We start from the raw sequence: 6093 nt of genomic DNA, 5'->3' as shown, positions 1-6093 counted from the left end.
CTGGGCCCGCTCCTCCTATTAATATACCTGCGGATACCACAGCCAATTCCGATCAACCTTACACGACACGTTCAGGACGACACGTTAGATTTAAAGACAGTGACGATTATTGTTACTTTTAATTGTAACTTAGTTTCATGTCTGTTGTAAGAACTGTTATGTAATACTTATGTTATTTTCTGAACGATTTATTATCTTCTGAAATTAGTTTTACAACATCCTTTAACGATTGATTGTTTCATATTTGTTCTATGGCTCTCTTGTCATCTGTTGAACTTATGTAACTTAGTTTTACAAAACTTGATTGTCATGTTACCCTTCTCCGTGGGGGGGTGGTGTGGCGTGTTAATACCCGACTAAAACAGCTTTACCTTAGCCTGGCAACACCACCCCCCGACACGCCATCTTTCTTCAGAGACTGTCAGTCGATAGACATCTACGTAAAATAAATATATTATATTTTGCTAATCAAACTAAATTAGTATTCATTCAATCAGCTTGAATCTAGCGCCTACTTTCATAGTTGTTGTGCATTATTTTCTAACAGACCATCCGAATTCGGTTCGTTACATGTCTTCCGTCCCTATCGTCGGCAAACTATTTTTCGTTGAGTTACGAAAATACCATACATATGTATTTGTAACTCAGATGATGATTTTGTATATAAAAACAGTAAAATAGCTCTTATTTTGTACAGAATAGGGAACTATAAATCCACCAAATTATATCGAACTCTGACGACAAAAAACAACAACAAAATGACAACTGATTATTATAATCAGCCCATTTATTACTTTGGTCATGGCGATATTCCCCACATTGAGCAATATTTCCGAATATAGCCCATCTTTAGCCACTTTAGTGTTGACTGGACGTAATGAAATGGTTTATGCTCTGCAAATGGAATCTCGTTTGGATAAAGTTAATCTCCGATGCGCCGGCGGCTATGGTTTATGGACTTACAGGCCGATTCGAACGTACGCTAATATCAGAATGACATCTAATGCGCTACACTCACTATCAGTATAATGTCATTATTCTGTCACTACTTCAAAAATATCAAACTTTTTTAATAACTTCATTATCTTCCGGCATTCTTTCTGTCATTTCTAATTCCATCATTTCAATCAATTCACTGTCAATAGTAATGTCATTTCTAGTATCATTACTTTGACATAACTCAAATACTGAAGCAAGATATTTAAATAACTTTATTACTTACCGTCATTCCTTATTTGCCATATTGCCAATACTTACACTATCACTAAAAATGACATTTCTTCAAAGTAATGTCATTATTCATGATAGTGTCGGGCCCGTATAACTGATGTCATTCAGTTATCACGCATTCTGCTCGTACTTATCCGTGCATGTATTGGCGCGAGCGAGACGCACGATAACTAAATAACATGATTCAAATATCATTCTGATCTCAGTGTACATTCGAATTGGCCTGTTAGTGCTGAATGGGCGGTGAATATTTATTTCTGCACTCTGCAGCATATTATAATGGTGCGAAATATTTTATTTATTTAGGAAATTAGGTATGTGGTTACGAACTCGCTTATTATTTTAACATTGGTGGGATTATGTACCTAAATTAAATAAAGTTTAACAATTACAAACTGAAATAGATATCATACACTAAAGAAAAAGTGACCAAGTACAACGGTGGCCGAGGCGGGAATCGAACCCGCGTCTTCAGCTTACGCGGCTAACGTCCTGACTCCTGACCACTAGACCACCCGGCCACGGCGGTACTCGTCCCAAATTCTCTGGTGTATGCTATCTTTGAAAGGATAGGCGCCTTTGACCAACTGTAAGGGCGAGCAGTATGTGCTTGCACCTCCTATACGAATCCTTTACTGGATTACTGTTTAACAATAGGGTATTATACTGTATTTAAAATAAATTATTTTACACCATGCACGAAATAAAGCACCAGATAATTATTAGAAAAATCCATTTCCATATTCCATTTAACATAATCGGATAGAAACAAAAGTAGGTGAGTTGACCGTGACGTCACGATGTAATGTTTAATATAAACAACACACAACTATTAATATTAATTAATTTTAGTGATAAGCTTATTATAATTTTAAGTTTGTAACCCATAACTTGCATGTTTGGTTTAACTGTCAATGTAAAGTTGGTTAATAAATAAATAAATATATTCCATACTAGCAAATGGTATTGACAGTTCTAAAAAAGTAACTGATTTGACTAGTAGGAAAATACCATATTACGTTGATAATTTGCTCAACCAAACCCAAATTCCAAGGAAAAGGACTGGCGTCAGTGACCACTTGCCATTTTGTAATTAAGAAAAGAAAGAAAGAAAATACAATTAAAGCTGCAACCACACAGTAAGGCTAAATTAAAAGTACCGTTTATGAACGGAGTCGATGGATAATAGCCGTTGGATCAACTTATCTGCATCAATCATTGCGCGGTCATTTATTACCACAGATATCAGTGTTCGGATTGCTGGCTTTGAATCAAATATCGAACTAAAGCGGTGTTCTGGGGGCCTAGTCAAGGTGACTATAGTTTATAGACAAACGCCAATACAAATGTTAATTTATTGGGATGATAGATGTGCTTCTTCCATATGTGTTGGCTTAGCTAATCATAGAATTTGATCATTTGTAATGACCTTTTTAGGGTTCCGTAGCCAAATGGCAAAAAACGGAACCCTTATAGATTCGTCATGTCTGTCTGTCTGTCTGTCCGTCTGTCCGTCTGTCTGTCCGTCCGTATGTCACAGCCACTTTTCACCGAAACTATAAGAACTATACCGTTGAAACTTGGTAAGTAGATGTATTCTGTAAACCGCATTAAGATTTTCACACAAAAATAGAAAAAAAACAATAAATTTTTGGGGTTCCCCATACTTCGAACTGAAACTCAAAAAAAATTTTTTCATCAAACCCATACGTGTGGGGTATCTATGGATAGGTCTTCAAAAATGATATTGAGGTTTCTAATATCATTTTTTTCTAAACTGAATAGTTTGCGCGAGAGACACTTCCAAAGTGGTAAAATGTGTGTCCCCCCCCCCTGTAACTTCTAAAATAAGAGAATGATAAAACCAAAAAAAATATATGATGTACATTACCATGTAAACTTCCACCGAAAATTGGTTTGAACGAGATCTAGTAAGTAGTTTTTTTTATACGTCATAAATCGCCTAAATACGGAACCCTTCATGGGCGAGTCCGACTCGCACTTGGCCGCTTTTTTTTATTAGGGGGAAAATGCATTCCGCATACCACACGGGTGCGAGGGGTGACCCGAGTGGTTATGTGGGACTCCCCCGTCTAGGCTAATGAGGCCTACTGTATACCCACTAAAACCCCCCATATGCCGCCTCGCCGCCCTATTGGTGGGGTTACGGGAACGCTTGCGTACTCATCCGCGACCCCACCGGCGGCAGCCGCCTACGAGCGGCTCCTTCGCGAATGCCCGAAGGCCCTTCACGTTAGGCGCGCCAGATGGTTCGACGCGCCTTCCTCCTCGGCCTCCGTTCTGCACTGTAGCGGACCCCCCCGAGCCCGCCACAAGGGAGCCACGGACGCCAGAAAATTCCCCGGCGCCCGGCGACAGATCAGGTCTATGGTTCTGCCGCAAAACCACAACTCGGCTGCAGAGGATAGGGAGAACGGCACATCGTAACACCGACACTCCTCTTCTTCTGCAGCCCCACCAACGCCGCTACAACGGAACGGCCCCGCCAAGTTCGCAGGGGATAGGGAGAGTGGCGTATCGTAATACCATCACGCCTCTTCCCCTGCGATCCCTCGGCCGCCGAAGATAGGGAGAACGGCTCACCGCAATACCGACACTCCTCTTCCTCGACGTTCCACCTCCAACGTGTCACAAGCGGGCTTAACAAGCCCACTTGGAGCGTCCTCCTCGGGCCAACCCGCACCTCAAACAGGCCGGCCCTGGTTGCCTGTCATGTTTTCCTGTCATCTATAGGTAAAAAACTATTTTGTGTATTTTTTTTGGTCGGATAGACGCACGAGGGATCCTATAGGTAATGGTTCCGTTTTTTTTCCTTTTGAGGTACGGAACAAAAATAAGTTTTTGGCAAAAATTTCATTTTTGGTACAAGCTTTTATCGCTGACTGTACTTTTTTTTCCACAGATAACTAATACTCATCGAGACAATGCTAAAAACCCCAAACACAATTAGGTTCCGTTGTTTTATCACAGAGTTCCTATGACTACCTCCTGTCTCCATCATCAGATTAGCTCCATGGTACCATAATATTGCATTGTCACCCGACTTACACACGTATGCAAATTTTCAGCTTCATCGGAAAACGGGAAGTGGGTCAAATTTAACTTGCAAGATTTGATTACAGACAGACAACGGGACAGGTGAAACGAAATAAAAGCTTGTAAAAAAATAGTAAAGTTAGCAATCCAATCAATGATATTTGCACAATCAGCCGATGATGTCACCCGATTTGTATCGCGATCCGATACGGCTGGCCCTGGCCCGATCATTGCGCCTATCCAGTATCCACGGCCGAAATTTTTGCCGTTTCACGCTGTTTGACATTATTTTATTAGTTACAGTTGATTGAGCTCATGAATAGGTAAAGATAGTGATTCATACAATATTATTAAAAAATAGTGACATCATTCGGTGTCTATTCTGAGAGAACATTGCAATTGTGGAAAATGTCACAAATCATTTTGGGATCACTCTGGTCTTGCAAATCGGTTAAATGTGTTTTATTTATCAAAAATATAATAAATACCAACGATAGTTGACTTGACGTTTGTATTTGATAATTAAAATTTTCATAATATGTTAGTAAACACGACATTTATCTATCTAATACCTTTAAACGAGCAATTCTTGTTTATTTATTTATATATATATATATATATATATATATATATATATATATATATATATATATATATATATATTTCGGGGATCTCGGAAACGGCTCTAACGATTTCGATGAAATTTACTATACGGGGGTTTTCGGGGGCGAGAAATCGATCTAGCTAGGTCTTATCTCTGGGAAAACGCGCATTTTCGAGTTTTTATGTTATCCGAGCGAAGCTCGGTCACCCAGATATTGTGATTTATGTAACGTATTTTCCTTTGACGTGCATGAACTGTGTCAATACAAATAATTTTTACATGCCCTAAGGCCGAACATATGGGTCAATAATGTACACTTAATAATATCTACTGTACCATATGTTTTCGTGAATAAACTTTCATTTCATTTCATAGCCCTTATAAAACTTACTTAAAAAACATTTGTGTGACGGATTTTTTTTTGTGCGAAAATGATTTGACCCTTATCCGAAATAGAAATGAAAAACCCTTTGATCAAGTACACGATTTATAAGGCTGGAGATCAAAGCTATGGGAAAATTATTGCGTAAGATAAAGCTGTCTCATATACGTAGATATTATGTAGTACCATTGTCCCCAAATATTTATAAAAATTTAGAACCAACCCCTTTTCACACTATTATGCGACTAAGAAATTAAGGCCCTTAGGGCCACCACAGTATTAGCATCTTCCGAGCGTCAGCGTCTGATCAGCGCTTTGGTAAATGGCGTCGCAGCGCAGTTGCGCCAACGTTGCGTCGAGCAGCAGCCATAGAGTTGACTAGAAGTCGACGCTTGGGACTCTCGGGAGGCGCTAGTGTGGGGTACCTAGCCCTAAGTGTAAGGCCTGAGTGGACGCTCGAGTTGGGTGTCTAGCGGGGCGGGGCGTGCGGCGTAAACAACAAATGCGCTTGCACAAATACGCTTGTATAGGAGCGGCCTTAGTGCACGCTGCTCAAATCACTTGTGAGCCCGACGCCACGCTGCACGCCCCGCCGAACGCTCCGCTTCGAGCGTCCACTCAGGCCTTACACTTAAACTGGTTGAAATAATAATTAGAATAGAAGACAAAATTGTAAACAAACAAGTGATTTTAGTATACAAAATTGACCCACTTTAAAAGTACAAAGTTTAGATAAACATTAACATCGGAATCGAACCCGATCACAAATCAGATAGTCGAGTGATGGACAGAAATAGAATACTATAGGGATGCGAATTGG

The 6093-nt window shown here is 39.9% G+C and overlaps 1 non-coding gene across 1 annotated transcript; it reads right to left on the bottom strand.

Moving 5' to 3' along the window:
- Nucleotides 1-1672: 1672 nt before the first annotated feature.
- Nucleotides 1673-1751, bottom strand: Trnat-cgu (transfer RNA threonine (anticodon CGU)). Its single transcript has one exon. It is a non-coding gene; the product is annotated as a tRNA-Thr (tRNA).
- Between the last annotated feature and the right edge of the window lie 4342 nt (nucleotides 1752-6093).

This window comes from Cydia amplana, chromosome 22, assembly GCF_948474715.1.
Source record: "Cydia amplana chromosome 22, ilCydAmpl1.1, whole genome shotgun sequence".
NCBI classification, from domain to species: Eukaryota; Metazoa; Arthropoda; class Insecta; order Lepidoptera; family Tortricidae; genus Cydia; species Cydia amplana.
This window is presented reverse-complemented; position numbering and strand designations above follow the sequence as displayed.